At 42.2% G+C, this 21,406-nt stretch overlaps 1 protein-coding gene across 1 annotated transcript in view; it reads right to left on the reverse strand.

Moving 5' to 3' along the window:
* The window catches only part of LOC143804462 (uncharacterized), a 523,411-nt gene that overhangs the window by 101,110 nt on the left and 400,895 nt on the right, over nt 1–21,406 (reverse strand). The window lies entirely within an intron of this gene.

Here is a 21,406-nt window from a genome sequence, read left to right on the forward strand (position 1 = left end):
ATCATAGACCCGGCAATATGAGCACCTCCGGCATTTGTGTTGTGCTTTAACTATGCACTTCATAGTAATCGCTGGCAGCGCCCAGGATGCCAACCGCAGAAGTGAAGACTGCCCTGGTTCTGCTGCCATGGAGGACTGACCCGCCCGCTGGACGAGGGCATTCCAATCATAGCCCGCCATGATCTGTTTTATACACTGAATCCTGCAGCCTGAATATGTCCTGTGACATAAAATAAGATTATAATTAGACATACCGCTGTAATCTTAGCCCGCGCGCACTTTGGGTACATCAGATTTGTAAGAATGGACCATGAGACGGTTTTTATGGTGATGTCTCCATAATCCGCTGTTATCATTTGACCAAAATGGTCTATTGTCTCCAAAGAAACCAAACTCCCAAAAACCCAACATCTGCTAATAGCAGGTCGGTAAGATAATTAATTATTCAGCGATACACAACATGCATGTATCAAAGAGATTTATTTCTGAATGCTCTGGTAGAAGACTTGGAGAATGGCGGCCATGCTTTATATACGATAAAAGGAAAAAGAAATCCAGCTTCCAAAAATGTCAAAATTTATTGAAGATAAAATCCAAAGTCCAATGACATAGTTCACAGGAGAATGAGTAGCAGCAGGCTACGCGTTTCGAACAATGAGTTCTTTTTCAAAGCTGCTCACTATGCATCACAGTATGGTTAAATAGCAGCTGTGACAAATCACAGTGAGTAAATTTATCACCTGACACATAAGTGAATATATACAATAAAAACATCAAAAATAACAAAGACAAAGGAAAATTCACATACAAGTGCATCAAGCATTACATACAAACTAAATAATGTTGATATCTTAATAGTGGAACATAATTTCTTCGCGAGCATTCAAGCCCGCAGGATGGCAAGTGTTAAGGCAGAACATCTAGTAAGCTTCACGCGTCATTAAGCGTCTTTTGAAGTCTCCTCCTCTGGCTGACATCGCAAGCTTCTCAATGCCGACAACCCGGAAAAACGTTGTGCTCCTCTGGTGACAGGTAATAAAATGCTTAGAGGCATAGGACATGGAGCGATGACTATCAGTGGAGACAACAATGTCAGTAATGTGCTCAGAAATACGGATCTTAAGCGTACGAGTAGTACAACCTATATAACTCAGTTTACATTTTATGCATGTTATCATATATACCACATTTTTACTGCTGCAATTAATATATTGCTGAATTCTATATTCCTGTCTGTTGTCGCTATCATAAAAAGAATGTGCAGCGACAGAGTGAGCACATGTTCGGCATCTGGAGGCACCGCAGCGGTAAAAACCTGTACAATGTAACCAGGTGCGAGAGACATTGCCAGAATTGAAAAAACTGGGAGAAAGAATGTCAGATAACGTAGTGGCCTTCTTTGCAACCACTTGACACCCTGAAGACAAAATCTTAGAAAGAATTTCGTCCTCATATAAAATAGGGATGTTTTTTAAAATAAGAGATTTAATACTATTATATTGAGGACTGTATTTAATAGAGCAAAATGTCTTTTGATTTTGATTAGAATTCCTCTCCCTATTTTTTGGCGAGAGCATATCGCTCCGTTTTTTATTTTTCACTATATTTTTGGCTCTAACGAGCGACCAATTAGAGTAGCCTCTTTTTTCCAATTTTCTGCAGCACGAGTCAATTTCTTGCCTGAGAATACCAGCATCATTGCAGTTTCTAGTTATCCTGGTTAATTCACCTACTGGTATGGATTTAATAGTATGTCCAGGATGACTACTAGACGTATGCAAGATGCTGTTACCCGACAATGGTTTACAATATGTAGAAGTGGTGATGACATCACCTACAACACCACACAACGTCAGATCCAAAAAAGAAATTACATGTGAATCAGTGTTACAAGTAAAACGAAGATTAAATTCATTAGAATTAAGATAACTCAAAAATTCCGGTATGGCAGACACATCGCCACTCCAAATAAGGAGCATATCATCGATGTATCTGCCATACCAGAATATAGCCGAAAAAAACGGATTGCAGTCCGAGTATAGAAACAATTCCTCTCAACAAGACATGACCAAATTGGCCACGGATGGTGAATGTTTACCTCCCATAGAGACTCCTTTGCATTGGAGAAAAAACTGTTGATCAAAAGAAAAATAATTATGAGTCATCAGAAAATAAATAGCTTGCATAATGTAATTGCACAAATCGATAGTATAATTACTGTATTTGTGCAGATGAAATTCAAGCGCTTGAATGACAATATTCTGTGGGATACATGTATAAAGAGAGATGACATCGCAGCCTATCCAATGGAAACTGTCACTCCATACAGTATTAGAAAGTTACATAGTAACATAGTAACATAGTTAGTAAGGCCGAAAAAAGACATTTGTCCATCCAGTTCAGCCTATATTCCATCATAATAAATCCACAGATCTACGTCCTTCTACAGAACCTAATAATTGTATGATACAATATTGTTCTGCTCCAGGAAGACATCCAGGCCTCTCTTGAACCCCTCGACTGAGTTTGCCATCACCACCTCCTCAGGCAAGCAATTCCAGATTTTCACTGCCCTAACAGTAAAGAATCCTCTTCTATGTTGGTGGAAAAACCTTCTCTCCTCCAGATGCAAAGAATGCCCCCTTGTGCCCGTCACCTTCCTTGGTATAAACAGATCCTCAGCAAGATATTTGTATTGTCACCTTATATACTTATACATGGTTATTAGATCGCCCCTCAGTCGTCTTTTTTCTAGACTAAATAATCCTAATTTCGCTAATCTATCTGGGTATTGTAGTTCTCCCATCCCCTTTATTAATTTTGTTGCCCTCCTTTGTACTCTCTCTAGTTCCATTATATCCTTCCTGAGCACCGGTGCCCAAAACTGGACACAGTACTCCAGGTGCGGTCTAACTAGGGATTTGTACAGAGGCAGTATAATGCTCTCATCATGTGTATCCAGACCTCTTTTAATGCACCCCATGATCCTGTTTGCCTTGGCAGCTGCTGCCTGGCACTGGCTGCTCCAGGTAAGTTTATCATTAACTAGGATCCCCAAGTCCTTCTCCCTGTCAGATTTACCCAGTGGTTTCCCGTTCAGTGTGTAATGGTGATATTGATTCCTTCTTCCCATGTGAAGTAGGTAAACCCAGACACCTCGACTATGGACAAACCAAAGATAGTACCACACCAGGGAATAAGGTTATAAAACAACTTTTATTACATAATTATAGTGGCAACAAATATTACATAAAAAACATATATTATATAAAATATAAAATCTCTAATGTGACCGTGCGCACCACAGGACATATATATCAAATATTTTCAAGCTACACTCGGTATTTCATTATTAGGTCCCACACCTGATAAACACCATAAAACGTTGTGTATATCATGAATATATGACACACATTAACATAAAGTGCAGCGTGCTGAAGAGGATTACTATACATACATATTGCACATGTGCTTTGTATCCAAACAGTATTCATTCACTGAAAAAAGTGCCATGTGCCAATAAAATCCAAGTCTGTGCTACAAAGAAAGTGCTATGTGCAAAAATCTATAAAGCAGCCATGGGTTCTAATACACCTGAAATAAGATCAGATAACCCAGGCTGAACAAACCATCGTGCCGTGTGAAAAAATAATAAATAATGTGAACTGCAAGCTGTTGGAATTGTGCCTGCACGTTCACACACCATAAGCTTAAAAAAAAATAAAAAAATGGATCACTGTGCATGGAGGGGACCTAAGGAAATTATGTACCATAAGTACCTTGAGTAGCTGAGTCCTGTGGGGACGTACCCCAACGCGCGTTTCGGATAATTCACCTTCGTCAGGGGGTGTTAAATGATGGTACATGTGGGGTTTATAAGCTGGCGTCCACCTATCCCTGGCGCCTTCAGTGTAACCGGCGCATGCGCAGTCAGGAGGATCCGGGGACCCGCGGCCACGCCCCACGTGACCGGACGTACGGGACTGAGTACCCGACGTTGCCTAGGACACCAGGGACGCAAACAGCAGACCCCGGATCGCAGACCACGCATGCGCTCCACTCAGGAGCACAGTATAGGAGAACCGACGCCTGTGTAAATACCCTATACTGTTGGAGTGACTGTAGAAAGGGGTTATATACGTTAACCCACTATTGACCATAGAGTCTAAAAATTGCTATGAATACCACAGACTATACAAACATTAAATACAAATATGCTATTCCATGTTGGTATATGTAATAAGATAATCCCTATGGATCAAAAAAAGAGAGTTGGATGATCTTGGCACATGAATCACATGTATCAATTTCCCAAACAACCTGCGTCTCTGTTGGAAATCAAATACATTGTGGAAATGTCATAAATGATAAGCCATAATATATAATGAAGCGAAGTGATAAATAACTATACACATATGCATACGCATACATATACATACACATAAACATGTGCACACATATGTATACATCCTCACAATCATAAATGTGTGCCCATAAACGATTGGCATATCAAATCTATCTCTATGTGATGCATAAAACTATCGATATCGTATACGCACCATATAAGTGTGCACACATATGTGTACGCAAAAGCCCACACATATCCATATCCCAATTAAAAAATGACATATCACTTCTATCTCCATCCATTTGTACAATATAGGAGATGCATAACAATATCTGTATCCATATCAATATACATAATGAGGTCTTTCTCCACAGAAGACGACGTTTTCCACTTGGATCCATGTGCCTCAATGTTTCACCATACCGAACCCCAAGACACCCACAACAGTACATACATCAGGTAAGTATGAATCTAAAATACATAAGAAATAAAAGATTAAAATCCAAAATCCAATTAAAACATGTCACACTAAAACAATTAATGAATTAATTAAAAAACAGGTACTTCAAGATCAATGTCATAAGAAAGGGGCAAAACTTAGGTTTTCATTTAGGCCCATGGGCGAAACTGTATTTAAAACCCAAATCCATCTTGTTTCCTTTTTAGATAGTGGTATTGTAATTGGTCCACCACGCTCACCATTTTTGATGGTGTCAATGCCAATCACTTTAAATCCCGAGGGATCACAGTTATGATGGATTCTAAAATGTTTTGGTATTGTTTTTAATAATGAAATGTCCTCAGCTTCTTTTGCTGCCACAATACCCAGCACATGCTCACGGACACGTGTTTTAAGCTGCCTGGTGGTCATGCCCACATATATCAAGGAACATGGACATGTGGCATAGTAGATAACTGCCTTAGATGTACAAGTTAGACTATGCTTAATTTGGAATATATTTGTCCCATCTGAATTTACAAATGTCCGTTCTCTTGCTACATTTGGGCATGCCACGCACTTACCACAAGGCCTACACCCTAGAGTCTGTCTTGTATTATCCAGGAATGAAGGCACAGTCTGATCATATGGATAATGGCTCCTCACCAAACATTCTTTTAAATTCTTTGCCCTCCTATAAGTGATGGTGGGTTTCTCCCCTATATATTTGGATAAAATAGGATCCGCCTTTAAGATTCCCCATGACTTGCTCAACTGTGATCTTATCATTTCACTTTGTCCATGGAACTGTGTTATATATCTAACTACTTGGTTGGTTTTAGTTGGTTTTGTTCCATAGAGTGCCTGGTGCCGTGAAATATTTTTAGCCCGGTTGTATCCCTTCTTTACTGAACGGCGGCTGTACCCCCGTTCCAGGAATCTCTCTTTGAGTTCTGATGCTTGTTTCTCAAATTCCACATCCTCAGAGCAGATTCTCCTCAACCGCAGGAATTGACCAATCGGGATGGAATTAATCATTGCAGGAGGATGTGCGGATGTTGCATGTAAGAGTGCATTCACAGCCGTCTCCTTCCGAAACATCCTAGTCTCCAAACAGTTCTCATGATTCTTATATACACTAACATCTAAAAATTCCATCAAATTTGTATCATACTTGTAAGTCAACCTTAAGTTACGAGAGTTCTGATTCAATTCAACCATAAAGTCTTTTAGGGACTCCACTGAACCTTGCCATATAAAGAATATGTCGTCAATGAATCTTACCCACATTGGGATACGATCCATTAACGACCCGGATCCTGACATCAAGAGGTCCCTCTCCCACAGCCCCAGGAATAAATTTGCATAACTGGGCGCAAAAGCCGCGCCCATTGCAGTGCCCTGGAGCTGTAGGTACAGGGACCCCTTGAAGAGAAAGAAATTCCTTGTGAGTGAAAATTCCAGCAGCCGAGTAATGAACTGTCTCATTGGTACGGGCAACACAGATGACTCAAGGAAATATTCCACAGCTTGAACCCCATCACTGTGTCTGATATTCGTGTATAAGCTTTCAACATCACAGGATACCAATAGAGAGTCTGTACCAACATATAGGCCATCCACTTTTTTTAAAAACTCATTAGTATCTTTTATAAAAGATGGAAGCTCTTCAACCAGTGGTTTTAATTTTTCATCCACAAATTTATTTACTTTTTCTATGTAATTACCACACCCTGAGATTATAGGTCTCCCAGGTGGGTTATTACAATCTTTGTGGACCTTGGGTAGTAGGTACATAGTTGGCACAGTAGGTTCTGTTACTCTTTTTTTTATCCATAGGGATTATCTTATTACATATACCAACATGGAATAGCATATTTGTATTTAATGTTTGTATAGTCTGTGGTATTCATAGCAATTTTTAGACTCTATGGTCAATAGTGGGTTAACGTATATAACCCCTTTCTACAGTCACTCCAACAGTATAGGGTATTTACACAGGCGTCGGTTCTCCTATACTGTGCTCCTGAGTGGAGCGCATGCGTGGTCTGCGATCTGGGGTCTGCTGTTTGCGTCCCTGGTGTCCTAGGCAACGTCGGGTACTCAGTCCCGTACGTCCGGTCACGTGGGGCGTGGCCGCGGGTCCCCGGATCCTCCTGACTGCGCATGCGCCGGTTACACTGAAGGCGCCAGGGATAGGTGGACGCCAGCTTATAAACCCCACATGTACCATCATTTAACACCCCCTGACGAAGGTGAATTATCCGAAACGCGCGTTGGGGTACGTCCCCACAGGACTCAGCTACTCAAGGTACTTATGGTACATAATTTCCTTAGGTCCCCTCCATGCACAGTGATCCATTTTTTTTTTTTTTTTAAGCTTATGGTGTGTGAACGTGCAGGCACAATTCCAACAGCTTGCAGTTCACATTATTTATTATTTTTTCACACGGCACGATGGTTTGTTCAGCCTGGGTTATCTGATCTTATTTCAGGTGTATTAGAACCCATGGCTGCTTTGTAGATTTTTGCACATAGCACTTTCTTTGTAGCACAGACTTGGATTTTATTGGCACATGGCACTTTTTTCAGTGAATGAATACTGTTTGGATACAAAGCACATGTGCAATATGTATGTATAGTAATCCTCTTCAGCACGCTGCATTTTATGTTAATGTGTGTCATATATTCATGATATACACAACGTTTTATGGTGTTTATCAGGTGTGGGACCTAATAATGAAATACCGAGTGTAGCTTGAAAATATTTGATATATATGTCCTGTGGTGCGCACGGTCACATTAGAGATTTTATATTTTATATAATATATGTTTTTTATGTAATATTTGTTGCCACTATAATTATGTAATAAAAGTTGTTTTATAACCTTATTCCCTGGTGTGGTACTATCTTTGGTTTGTCCATAGTCGAGGTGTCTGGGTTTACCTACTTCACGTGGTGGTGGCAATCACCCATTTTGCACAGAATATACTAAACAGTATATGTACATGTGTGTATATATATATATATATATATATATATATATATATATATATATATATATCCCTATTTAGGACATATTAAAATTGATAGCTGGTGGTATATCTGTGTTCTAATACAACTTCTTCCCATGTGTATAACCTTACATTTATCATTGTTAAACCTCATCTGCCACCTTTCAGCCCAAGTTTCCAACTTATCCAGATCCATCTGTAGCAGAATACTATCTTCTCTTGTATTAACTGCTTTACATAGTTTTGTATCATCTGCAAATATCGATATTTTACTGTGTAAACCTTCTACCAGATCATTAATGAATATGTTGAAGAGAACAGGTCCCAATACCGACCCCTGCGGTACCCCACTGGTCACAGCGACCCAGTTAGAGACTATACCATTTATAACCACCCTCTGATTTCTATCTCTAAGCCAGTTACTAACCCATTTACACACATTTTCCCCCAGACCAAGCATTCTCATTTTGTGTACCAACCTCTTGTGCGGCACGGTATCAAACGCTTTGGAAAAATCGAGATATACCACGTCCAATGACTCACCGTGGTCCAGCCTATAGCTTACCTCTTCATAAAAACTGATTAGATTGGTTTGACAGGAGCGATTTCTCATAAACCCATGCTGATATGGAGTTGATGCAAGACATCCCTTGAATCTCTCAAAAATCCTGGAACTCTCATGACAAGAGGCTGCAACAGAGAGTCCACCCATTGACTTAAATGTTCCATAAGGGAACCCATCCCAGATATAATAGGACGCATTGGAGGAGGTGTAGTGTTATGATCCTAGTGGCAAGGATCGCAAGTCGGACTAGCCAAGTACCTGAACAGACTACAAACTCTGGGGAAGTGGTAACTGAATTGACCGCAACCTGATCCTATCCGCACACAACTAAAAGTAGCCGTGGAACGTTACCTAAAAAATTCCTAGACGTCTCGTCACGGCCGGAGAAACTGACTACTCCTAGAGGGAATGAAAGTCCTCGCTTGCCTCAGTGAAATGACCCCAAAGATATAGAATAGCCCCCCACAAATATTAACGGTGAGTTAAGGGGAAAGCACAAACGCTGAGATGAAATTAGATTTAGCAAATGAGGCCCACTAACACTAGATAGCAGAAAATAGAAAGGGAACTGTGCGGTCAATTTAAAACCCTATTCAAAAAATCCACGCAGAGATTGCTCGAGCCCCCGCACCGACTCACGATGCGGGGGAAGCAACTCTGACCCCAGAGTTAACCAGCGGCAAAATCACATATTAGCAAGCTGGACTAAACTCATAATACATGGAAATAATATTGCAGACTGATGAGCAAAAAATTATTAAACAGAACTTAGCTTCTCCTGAAGAGACAGAAACCGAAGATTATCAGGAGTAATCAGAAAGGCACTGAATATATTGACAGCCGGCAACAAGTGGAAGTGAAACAGAGCTATATAGGAACCTCCCAGTGACTAATGAGGCAGCTGATAAGCCACAGATCCGCAGGATAACAAACAAAGCCACCAGGGGGAGCCCAAAACAAAAGTCACACCATACCACCTGTGACCACAAGAGGGAGCCCGAAAACAGAGTTCACAACAGTACCCCCCCCTTGAGGAGGGGTCACCGAACCCTCATCAAAACCCCCAGGGCGATCGGGATGAGCCACATGGAAGGCACGAACCAAATCAGCCGCATGAACATCAGAGGCGACAACCCAGGAATTATCCTCCTGACCATAGCCCTTCCACTTAACCAAATATTGAAGTCTCTGTCTAGAAATACGAGAATCCAAGATCTTCTCCACCACATATTCCAATTCTCCCTCCACCAGCATCGGGGCAGGAGGCTCAACCGGAGCACCCACAGGCACCACATACCTCCGCAACAACGACCGATGGAAAACATTATGAATAGCAAACGATGCTGGGAGGTCCAAACGAAATTACACAGGGTTAAGGACTTCCAAAATCTTATAAGGACCGATAAACCGAGGCTTGAACTTAGGAGAGGAGACCTTCATAGGAACAAAACGAGAAGACAACCACACCAAGTCCCCAACGTGAAGTCGGGGACCCACACAGCGACGGCGGTTGGCAAAGCGCTGAGCCTTCTCTTGTGACAGCTTCAAATTGTCCACCACATGATTCCAAATCTGATGCAACCTATCCACCACAACATCCACTCCAGGACAGTCAGAAGGCTCCACCTGACCCGAGGAAAAACGAGGATGAAACCCCGAATTACAAAAAAAAGGAGACACCAAAGTAGCAGAACTAGCCCGATTATTAAGGGCAAACTCGGCCAATGGCAAAAAAGTCACCCAGTCGTCCTGATCAGCAGAAACAAAACATCTTAAATAGGTTTCCAAGGTCTGATTAGTTCGCTCGGTTTGGCCATTCGTCTGAGGGTGGAAAGCCGACGAAAAAGACAAATCAATGCCCATCTTAGCACAAAAGGTCCGCCAAAATCTAGACACAAACTGGGATCCTCTGTCGGAAACAATATTTTCAGGGATCCCATGCAAACGAACCACATTTTGAAAAAACAGCGGAACCAACTCGGAGGAGGAAGGCAACTTAGGCAAGGGCACCAAATGGACCATCTTAGAAAAACGATCACACACCACCCAGATAACAGACATTCTTTGAGAGACAGGGAGATCCAAAATAAAATCCATGGAAATGTGCGTCCAAGGCCTCTTCGGGACAGGCAAAGGCAACAGCAACCCACTGGCACGAGAACAGCAAGGCTTAGCCCGAGCACAAATCCCACAAGATTGCACAAAGGAATGCACATCCCGCGACAAGGAAGGCCACCAAAAGGACCTGGCCACCAAATCTCTGGTACCAAATATTCCAGGATGGCCCGCCAACACCGAGGAATGAACCTCAGAAATAACTCTGCTGGTCCATCTATCCGGGACAAACAGTCTCTCTGGTGGACAACGGTCAGGTCTATCCGCCTGAAACTCCTGCAGCACTTGTCGCAAATCTGGGGAGATGGCAGACAAAATCACCCCTTCTCTGAGAATACCAGCCGGCTCAGAATCTCCAGGAGAGTCAGGCACAAAACTCCTAGAAAGAGCATCAGCCTTCACATTCTTCGAACCAGGCAGGTACGAGACCACGAAATCAAAACGTGATCAGTTAAGACCACCACACGATGCTTAGCTCCCTCAAGCCAATGTCGCCACTCCTCAAATGCCCACTTCATAGCCAACAACTCCCGATTACCGACATCATAATTCCGCTCGGCAGGCGAAAACTTTCTTGAAAAGAAAGCACATGGCTTCATGACAGAGCCATCGGAGCTTCTCTGCGACAAAACAGCCCCCGCTCCAATCTCAGAAGCATCAACCTCGACCTGGAAGGGGAGAGAGACATCTGGCTGACATAAGACTGGAGCTGAAGAAAACCAGTGCTTCAGCTCCCGAAAGGCCTCCACGGCCGCAGGAGACCAATTAGTCACATCAGAGCCCTTCTTGGTCAAATCCGTCAAAGGTTTAACCACGCTAGAAAAATTAGCGATGAAACGACGGTAAAAATTAGCAAAACCCAAGAACTTCTGAAGACTCTTAACAGATGTAGGCTGCGTCCAGTCATGAATAGCCTGAACCTTGACTGGGTCCATCTCAATAGTAGAAGGAGAAAAAATGAAACCCAAAAAAGAAACCTTCTGGACTTCAAAAAGACATTTTGAGCCCTTCACAAATAAAGCATTGGCACGCAGGACCTGAAACACCATCCTGACCTGCCTAACATGGGACTCCCAATCATCAGAAAAAAACAGAATATCATCCAGATACACAATCATAAATTTATCCAGATATTCGCGGAAGATGTCGTGCATAAAGGACTGAAAGACAGAAGGAGCGTTAGAAAGTCCAAAAGGCATCACCAAGTACTCAAAATGGCCTTCGGGCGTATTAAATGCAGTTTTCCATTCATCACCCTGCTTAATACGCACAAGGTTATACGCACCACGAAGATCTATCTTGGTGAACCAACTAGCCCCCTTAATGCGAGCAAACAGATCAGACAACAATGGCAAAGGATACTGAAATTTGACCGTGATTTTATTTAGAAGGCGATAATCAATACAAGGTCTCAGGGAACCATCCTTCTTAGCCACAAAAAAGAACCCCGCACCAAGAGGGGAGGAGGAGGGGCGAATAAGTCCTTTCTCCAAGGACTCCTTTATATAACTCCGCATGGCAGCATGATCCGGCACTGACAAATTGAAAAGTCGTCCCTTAGGAAACTTACTACCAGGAATCAAATTTATAGCACAATCACAATCCCTATGAGGAGGTAGAGAACTGAGTTTGGGCTCATCAAATACGTCCTGGTAGTCTGACAAAAACGCAGGGACTTCAGAAGGAGTGGAAGAAGCAATTGACACCACAGGAGCGTCGCCATGAATTCCCTGACAACCCCAACTTGACACAGACATTGCTTTCCAATCCAAGACTGGATTATGAGTCTGTAACCATGGCAGGCCCAACACGACAACATCATGTAGATTATGCAATACAAGAAAGCGAATCACCTCCTGATGACCAGGAGTCATGCACATGGTCACTTGTGTCCAGTACTGTGGTTTATTCGCAGCCAATGGTGTAGCATCAATTCCCCTTAGTGAAATAGGGATTTTTAAAGGCTCCAAAACAAAACCACAGCGCCTGGCAAATGAGAAGTCCATCAGACTCAGGGCAGCACCTGAATCTACAAAAGCCATAACCGGGTAAGATGACAGAGAACAAATCAGGGTAACAGACAAAATGAACCTAGGCTGTAACGTACCGATGGTGACAGATTTATCAACCTTTTTTTTGCGCTTAGAGCATGCTGAGATAACATGAGCTGAATCACCACAGTAAAAGCACAACCCATTTTGCCGTCTATAATTTTGCCGTTCACTTCTGGTCAGAATTCTATCACATTGCATAGAGTCTGGTGTCTGTTCAGAAGACACCGCCAAATGGTGCGCAGGTTTGCGCTCCCGCAAACGCCGATCAATCTGAATGGCCAGAGTCATTGACTCATTCAGACCTGCAGGTGTAGGGAACCCCACCATGACATTCTTAATGGCCTCAGAAAGACCCTTTCTGAAATTTGCAGCCAGGGCACACTCATTCCACTGAGTAAGCACCGACCACCTCCGAAACTTCTGGCAGTACACCTCTGCATCATCTTGCCCCTGAGAGAGGGCCAACAACGCTTTTTCAGCCTGGTTCTCAAGATTAGGTTCCTCATAGAGCAATCCAAGGGCCAGAAAAAACGCATCCACACTGAGCAATGCAGGATCCCCTGGCGCCAATGCGAAGGCCCAATCTTGAGGGTCACCACGCAAGAAGGAAATAATAATTTTAACTTGCTGCACGGAATCACCAGAGGAACGAGGTTTCAAAGAAAGAAACAATTTACAATTGTTCTTAAAATTCAGGAACCTAGATCTATCTCCAGAAAACAACTCCGGAATAGGTATTCTAGGCTCTGACATAGGACTGTGAACAACAAAATCCTGAATACTTTGTACCCTTGCAGCAAGATGATCTACACTGGAGGCCAAACTCTGAATATCCATATCAGCAGCTGAGTTCAGAGCCACACCAAGATTAAGAGGAGGAGAGAAGCAAGACACACAGCAGCTAGACACACGGCAGCTGAAAAAATTAAAAAAAAATTCTCAAGGCTTCTTTTCTCCTGCTTCTGCCATGCAATTAACACTTTACGGGCCGGCTGTACTGTTTTGATCCTAGTGGCAAGGATCGCAAGTCGGACTAGCCAAGTACCTGAACAGACTACAAACTCTGGGGAAGTGGTAACTGAATTGACCGCAACCTGATCCTATCCGCACACAACTAAAAGTAGCCGTGGAACGTTACCTAAAAAATTCCTAGACGTCTCGTCACGGCCGGAGAAACTGACTACTCCTAGAGGGAATGAAAGTCCTCGCTTGCCTCAGTGAAATGACCCCAAAGATATAGAATAGCCCCCCACAAATATTAACGGTGAGTTAAGGGGAAAGCACAAACGCAGAGATGAAATTAGATTTAGCAAATGAGGCCCACTAACACTAGATAGCAGAAAATAGAAAGGGAACTGTGCGGTCAATTTAAAACCCTATTCAAAAAATCCACGCAGAGATTGCTCGAGCCCCCGCACCGACTCACGATGCGGGGGAAGCAACTCTGACCCCAGAGTTAACCAGCGGCAAAATCACATATTAGCAAGCTGGACTAAACTCATAATACACGGAAATAATATTGCAGACTGATGAGCAAAAAATGATTAAACAGAACTTAGCTTCTCCTGAAGAGACAGAAACCGAAGATTATCAGGAGTAATCAGAAAGGCACTGAATATATTGACAGCCGGCAACAAGTGGAAGTGAAACAGAGCTATATAGGAACCTCCCAGTGAATAATGAGGCAGCTGATAAGCCACAGATCCGCAGGATAACAAACAAAGCCACCAGGGGGAGCCCAAAACAAAAGTCACACCATACCACCTGTGACCACAAGAGGGAGCCCGAAAACAGAGTTCACAACAGTGTAGTGCCCTTGTGCACTTTGGGCAAGCCATACATCGTGGGTATAATAGGATGACCCACCTTCAGATATTCCACATGCGTTTTAGTAAGTATACCCAAAGCTGCACCATCATCTACTAGGCTACACAATTCATTCTTAAAAGAAAGTGTGGGATCTGAAGGCAATCTCCTATATGTCGTACTGTCACTGAGCAGACAATTAATTTGATCTTTATATGTCGATGTGTCCATCACTACTATTAAACCACCTTTGTCTGCCTTTTTTATAGTGATCTCGTTCATGTTTCTGATTTCTTGAAGAGCTTTGCGCTGCTTCAAATTAAGATTACCTTGACATGCTTTCTGCTGAACAGATATATCTAGAGATCTCAAGTCCCGTTCGATAACAGCTTGAAATCTATCCATGCAATCTACTCTCGATTGAATAGGATAGAATAATGGATTTTTGGTGTTAAATTGTTCAGCTTGATTTACATCTCTATTCATGGATACATTGAGATTATTTAGATCATTCAAATTTCTCAATAAACATTGTTCATTAAATGTGAGATCACAATATTCATTCTGAACAGTAGAAACACCCTCAGTTGCAACCGATTCCTGTCCGAAAAAATGTCTTTTAACTGTTAGGTTAGGAGAATCTATTAACATCCATTAATGTATGAAACAGGTCAAACCGCTGATCCGGTGCATATTTAAGTCCCAGAGAAAGTACTTGCAATTGTTCCACTGAAAGATTACAACTAGAAATATTTATAACGTTAGAAAAATCACCTTGAAAAGTAGATGTTATTTCCTGTTGCGGGTAGCCATTCGGAAATTTCCTGCGATGCTTGCGGCCCCCGCGCCTCTTGCGTTTTTTGAATTATGTCTTCTTGGTTTGCGATAGTAAGTATTAGTATTATCCATACTTTGATTGATATTTCCATCTACGCAAACTTCATTAGAACCATTATCCGTAGAATCCACGTCTGAAGAGCTGAAAGAAACTCGGCGCTCAGATGCATCAGAGGAGTTAGTACGTTTAGTCCTTTGTCTTTGTTATTTTTGATGTTTTTATTGTATATATTCACTTATGTGTCAGGTGATAAATTTACTCACTGTGATTTGTCACAGCTGCTATTTAACCATACTGTGATGCATAGTGAGCAGCTTTGAAAAAGAACTAATTGTTCGAAACGCGTAGCCTGCTGCTACTCATTCTCCTGTGAACCATGTCATTGGACTTTGGATTTTATCTTCAATAAATTTTGATATTTTTGGAAGCTGGATTTCTTTTTCCTTTTATCTTATCGTTCCACGTGATGACTGCACGGTATCCGGGCTTCCCCACAACAAATGCCTAATAGGTGAGCTGGTTTTTCACTATTTTTCTAGTTGTAATCTTTCAGTGGAACAATTGCAAGTACTTTCTCTGGGACTTAAATATGCACCGGATCAGCGGTTTGACCTGTTTCATACATTAATGGATGTTAATACATTCATTCGTAACCTAACAGTTAAAAGACATTTTTTCGGACAGGAATCGGTTGCAACTGAGGGTGTTTCTACTGTTCAGAATGAATATTGTGATCTCACATTTAATGAACAATGTTTATTGAGAAATTTGAATGATCTAAATAATCTCAATGTATCCATGAATAGAGATGTAAATCAAGCTGAACAATTTAACACCAAAAATCCATTATTCTATCCTATTCAATCGAGAGTAGATTGCATGGATAGATTTCAAGCTGTTATCGAACGGGACTTGAGATCTCTAGATATATCTGTTCAGCAGAAAGCATGTCAAGGTAATCTTAATTTGAAGCAGCGCAAAGCTCTTCAAGAAATCAGAAACATGAACGAGATCACTATAAAAAAGGCAGACAAAGGTGGTTTAATAGTAGTGATGGACACATCGACATATAAAGATCAAATTAATTGTCTGCTCAGTGACAGTACGACATATAAGAGATTGCCTTCAGATCCCACATTTTCTTTTAAGAATGAATTGTGTAGCCTAGTAGATGATGGTGCAGCTTTGGGTATACTTACTAAAACGCATGTGGAATATCTGAAGGTGGGTCATCCTATTATACCCACGATGTATGGCTTGCCCAAAGTGCACAAGGGCACTACACCTCCTCCAATGCGTCCTATTATATCTGGGATGGGTTCCCTTATGGAACATTTAAGTCAATGGGTGGACTCTCTGTTGCAGCCTCTTGTCATGAGAGTTCCAGGATTTTTGAGAGATTCAAGGGATGTCTTGCATCAACTTTCTAATACTGTATGGAGTGACAGTTTCCATTGGATAGGCTGCGATGTCATCTCTCTTTATACATGTATCCCACAGAATATTGTCATTCAAGCGCTTGAATTTCATCTGCACAAATACAGTAATTATACTATCGATTTGTGCAATTACATTATGCAAGCTATTTATTTTCTGATGACTCATAATTATTTTTCTTTTGATCAACAGTTTTTTCTCCAATGGAAAGGAGTCTCTATGGGAGGTAAACATTCACCATCCGTGGCCAATTTGGTCATGTCTTATTGGGAGGAATTGTTTCTATACTCGGACTGCAATCCGTTTTTTTCGGATATATTCTGGTATGGCAGATACATCGATGATATGCTCCTTATTTGGAGTGGCGATGTGTCTGCCATACCGGAATTTTTGAGTTATCTTAATTCTAATTAATTTAATCTTCGTTTTACTTGTAACACTGATTCACATGTAATTTCTTTTTTGGATCTGACGTTGCGTGGTGTTGTAGGTGATGTCATCACCACTTCTACATATTGTAAACCATTGTCGGGTAACAGCATCTTGCATGCGTCTAGTAGTCATCCTGGACATACTATTAAATCCATACCAGTAGGTGAATTAACCAGGATAACTAGAAACTGCAATGATGCTGGTATTCTCAGGCAAGAAATTGACTCGTGCTGCAGAAGATTGGAAAAAAAGAGGCTACTCTAATTGGTCGCTCGTTAGAGCTAAAAATATAGTGAAAAAGAAAAAACGGAGCGATATGCTCTCGCCAAAAAATAGGGAGAGGAATTCTAATCAAAATCAAAAGACATTTTGCTCTATTAAATACAGTCCTCAATATAATAGTATTAAATCTCTTATTTTAAAAAACATCCCTATTTTATATGAGGACGAAATTCTTTCTAAGATTTTGTCTTCAGGGTGTCAAGTGGTTGCAAAGAAGGCCACTACGTTATCTGACATTCTTTCTCCCAGTTTTTTCAATTCTGGCAATGTCTCTCGCACCTGGTTACATTGTACAGGTTTTTACCGCTGCGGTGCCTCCAGATGCCGAACATGTGCTCACTCTGTCGCTGCACATTCTTTTTATGATAGCGACAACAGACAGGAATATAGAATTCAGCAATATATTAATTGCAGCAGTAAAAATGTGGTATATATGATAACATGCATAAAATGTAAACTGAGTTATATAGGTTGTACTACTCGTACGCTTAAGATCCGTATTTCTGAGCACATTACTGACATTGTTGTCTCCACTGATAGTCATCGCTCCATGTCCTATGCCTCTAAGCATTTTATTACCTGTCACCAGAGGAGCACAACATTTTTCCGGGTTGTCGGCATTGAGAAGCTTGCGATGTCAGCCAGAGGAGGAGACTTCAAAAGACGCTTAATGACGCGTGAAGCTTACTGGATGTTCTGCCTTAACACTTGCCATCCTGCGGGCTTGAATGCTCGCGAAGAAATTATGTTCCACTATTAAGATATCAACATTATTTAGTTTGTATGTAATGCTTGATGCACTTGTATGTGAATTTTCCTTTGTCTTTGTTATTTTTGATGTTTTTATTGTATATATTCACTTATGTGTCAGGTGATAAATTTACTCACTGTGATTTGTCACAGCTGCTATTTAACCATACTGTGATGCATAGTGAGCAGCTTTGAAAAAGAACTCATTGTTCGAAACGCGTAGCCTGCTGCTACTCATTCTCCTGTGAACCATGTCATTGGACTTTGGATTTTATCTTCAATAAATTTTGATATTTTTGGAAGCTGGATTTCTTTTTCCTTTTATCTTATCGTTCCACGTGATGACTGCACGGTATCCGGGCTTCCCCACAACAAATGCCTAATAGGTGAGCTGGTTTTTCACTATTTTTCCTTGTTCATGCTTTATATACGCCTCTATTATAAAGCTAAACGTTTTCTTTTTTTATTATATAAAAGCCATAAACACTAATAGAGTTTTTTCATTGTTCATTTGCTACATAAAAGCAAAATTAGGCATTTTTCCAAATAGTCTTCATTAAATAATTGTTTATGACTGATACTGTAGAGTGAGTACAAGTCCTTTGTCTACATCTGTACTTTTCAAAGCTGATACACATCCATCAGATCCCCAGATCGTCCTCGCTCCCTTCTCTCAGCGTTATGCTTGGTTCAATAGCCGTACTAAAACTGGGGTCAGTCACGTTCGAAAATTGTGTGCTGATCTGCGATTATTGTTTTTTCCCACTGCAGACCATTGGTTCATTTTTAAAATTGTCCATTTGCACTAGCACACTGGTTATAAAGGGTCCATGTTCTCTTCTTCTGATGTTTCTTCCTTTTTTTTTTTAATCCATGTTCTCCTCATGTATGCATAATACGCTCTTCTGAACAAGCCCTTAGGCCAGGTTCATACATCTGTGATATATGGCACGTGCTCAGATGGCAATACACAGTCTGACGGGCAGGTCTCCTTGCCCCAACCAATTACCCCATATATACCTATAAAGCAGATATTTCAGATAAAGAGACCCCCAATCAGATAGAGTAATGTAATCTGTACACAGAACGTACATCTCAGACGTGGGAAGCCGGCCTAGTGGTAAGAGAAGGGAGGTAGAAGAAAGAATTGCCATCAGGTTTGACCGATTTGTATCAGTTTTGAAAAGCATCCAATTTCTGTATATCACATAGAGGGTGGAACATCTATAGTATCTCCACAATGTGGAGTGGGAAGAAAGTATCTAGAGTCTCTAGGAGGGCAGAGAAGGAAAAAAAGCTGTAGAAAGAGAGGGAAAGTACCGTATATACTCGAGTATAAGCCGACCCGAGTATAAGCCGACCCCCCTAATTTTGCCACAAAAAACTGGGAAAACTTATTGACTCAAGTATAAGCCTAGGGTGGAAAATGCAGCAGGTACCGGTGAATTTCAAAATTAAAAATAGATACTCCATACCATTCATTATGGCCCCATAGATGCTCCACATAAAGCTGTGCCACATATAATGCTCTGCACCGTTCATTATGGCCCCATAGATGCTCCACATAAAGCTGTGCCATATATACAATGCTCTGCACCATTGCCCCATAGATACTCCACATAAAGCTGTGCCATATATACAATGCTCTGCACCGTTGCCCCATAGCTGTGCCATATATATAATGCTCTGCACCGTTGCCCCATAGCTGTGCCATATAGTGCTCTGCACCGTTGCCCCATAGCTGTGCCATATATATAATGCTCTGCACCGTTGCCCCATAGCTGTGCCATATAGTGCTCTGCACCATTGCCCCATAGCTGTGCCATATAGTGCTCTGCACCGTTGCCCCATAGCTGTGCCATATATATAATGCTCTGCACCATTGCCCCATAGCTGTGCCATATAGTGCTCTGCACCGTTGCCCCATAGCTGTGCCATATAGTGCTCTGCACCGTTGCCCCATAGCTGTGCCATATAGTGCTCTGCACCGTTGCCCCATAGCTGTGCCATATAGTGCTCTGCACCGTTGCCCCATAGCTGTGCCATATAGTGCTCTGCACCGTTGCCCCATAGCTGTGCCATATAGTGCTCTGCACCGTTGCCCCATAGCTGTGCCATATAGTGCTCTGCACCGTTGCCCCATAGCTGTGCCATATAGTGCTCTGCACCGTTGCCCCATAGCTGTGCCATATAGTGCTCTGCACCGTTGCCCCATAGCTGTGCCATATAGTGCTCTGCACCGTTGCCCCATAGCTGTGCCATATAGTGCTCTGCACCGTTGCCCCATAGCTGTGCCATATAGTGCTCTGCACCGTTGCCCCATAGCTGTGCCATATAGTGCTCTGCACCGTCCATTATTGCCCCATAGCTGCTGCTGCTGCAATAAAAAAAACAAAACAAAACATACTCACCTGTCTTGCTTGCAGCTCCTCGGCGCCATCTTCCCGGCGTCTCTCTGCACTGACTGATCAGGCAGAGGGCGGCGCGCACACTATATGCATCATCGCGCCCTCTGACCTGCACAGTCAGTGAGGAGAGACGCCGGGAAGATGGCGCGACGCCCGGCGTGTAGAACGAGGACAGGTGAATATGACATACTTACCTGCTCCCGGCGTCCCGCTCCTTCCCCCGGACAGCTGGTCTTCGGTGCCGCAGCCTCTTCCTCTGTCAGCGGTCACCGGCACCGCTGATTAGAGAAATGAATTATGCGGCTCCACCCCTATGGGAGGTGGAGCCGCCTATTCATTTCTCTAATGAGCGGTCCCACGTGACCGCTGAACAGGGGAAGAGGCTGCGGCACCCGGAGACCGTGGGACGGGCAGGGGGAGCGCCAGGAACGCCGGAACTAGGTGAGTATATGACAGTCCTCACCCGCCGACCCCACCACCGATCATGACTCGAGTATAAGCCGAGAGGGGCACTTTCAGCCCAAAAATTTGGGCTGAAAATCTCGGCTTATACTCGAGTATATACGGTATATGAAGAGGAAATAAGTGCAGGGTAGGAGTAGTGCTGCTATATGCGCTGTTGAATTCAGCAGCACCCTGGTTATATACAGATCACACATTCAGTCTATATTAGTGGGATCGACACTATGATTAGAGAGAAATCTGAATCTTGGAGGAATGAAGATTGCAGACTGAAACTTAGTGTACTTTTACTAACTAAACATGAAAAATATTTGAGAGGAGTCCCTACAGGATAGGTCCCAGCAACGAGACTCGCCTTATCGCAGCTGCCGGATACACATGAATTGGCCAATTTATGAGCTAAGTATTCTCAATTTTTCATATTTTCTAGTGCAGTAATACAATTCAAATTTGAG

Source organism: Ranitomeya variabilis, chromosome 2 (genome assembly GCF_051348905.1).
Source record: "Ranitomeya variabilis isolate aRanVar5 chromosome 2, aRanVar5.hap1, whole genome shotgun sequence".
NCBI classification, from domain to species: Eukaryota; Metazoa; Chordata; class Amphibia; order Anura; family Dendrobatidae; genus Ranitomeya; species Ranitomeya variabilis.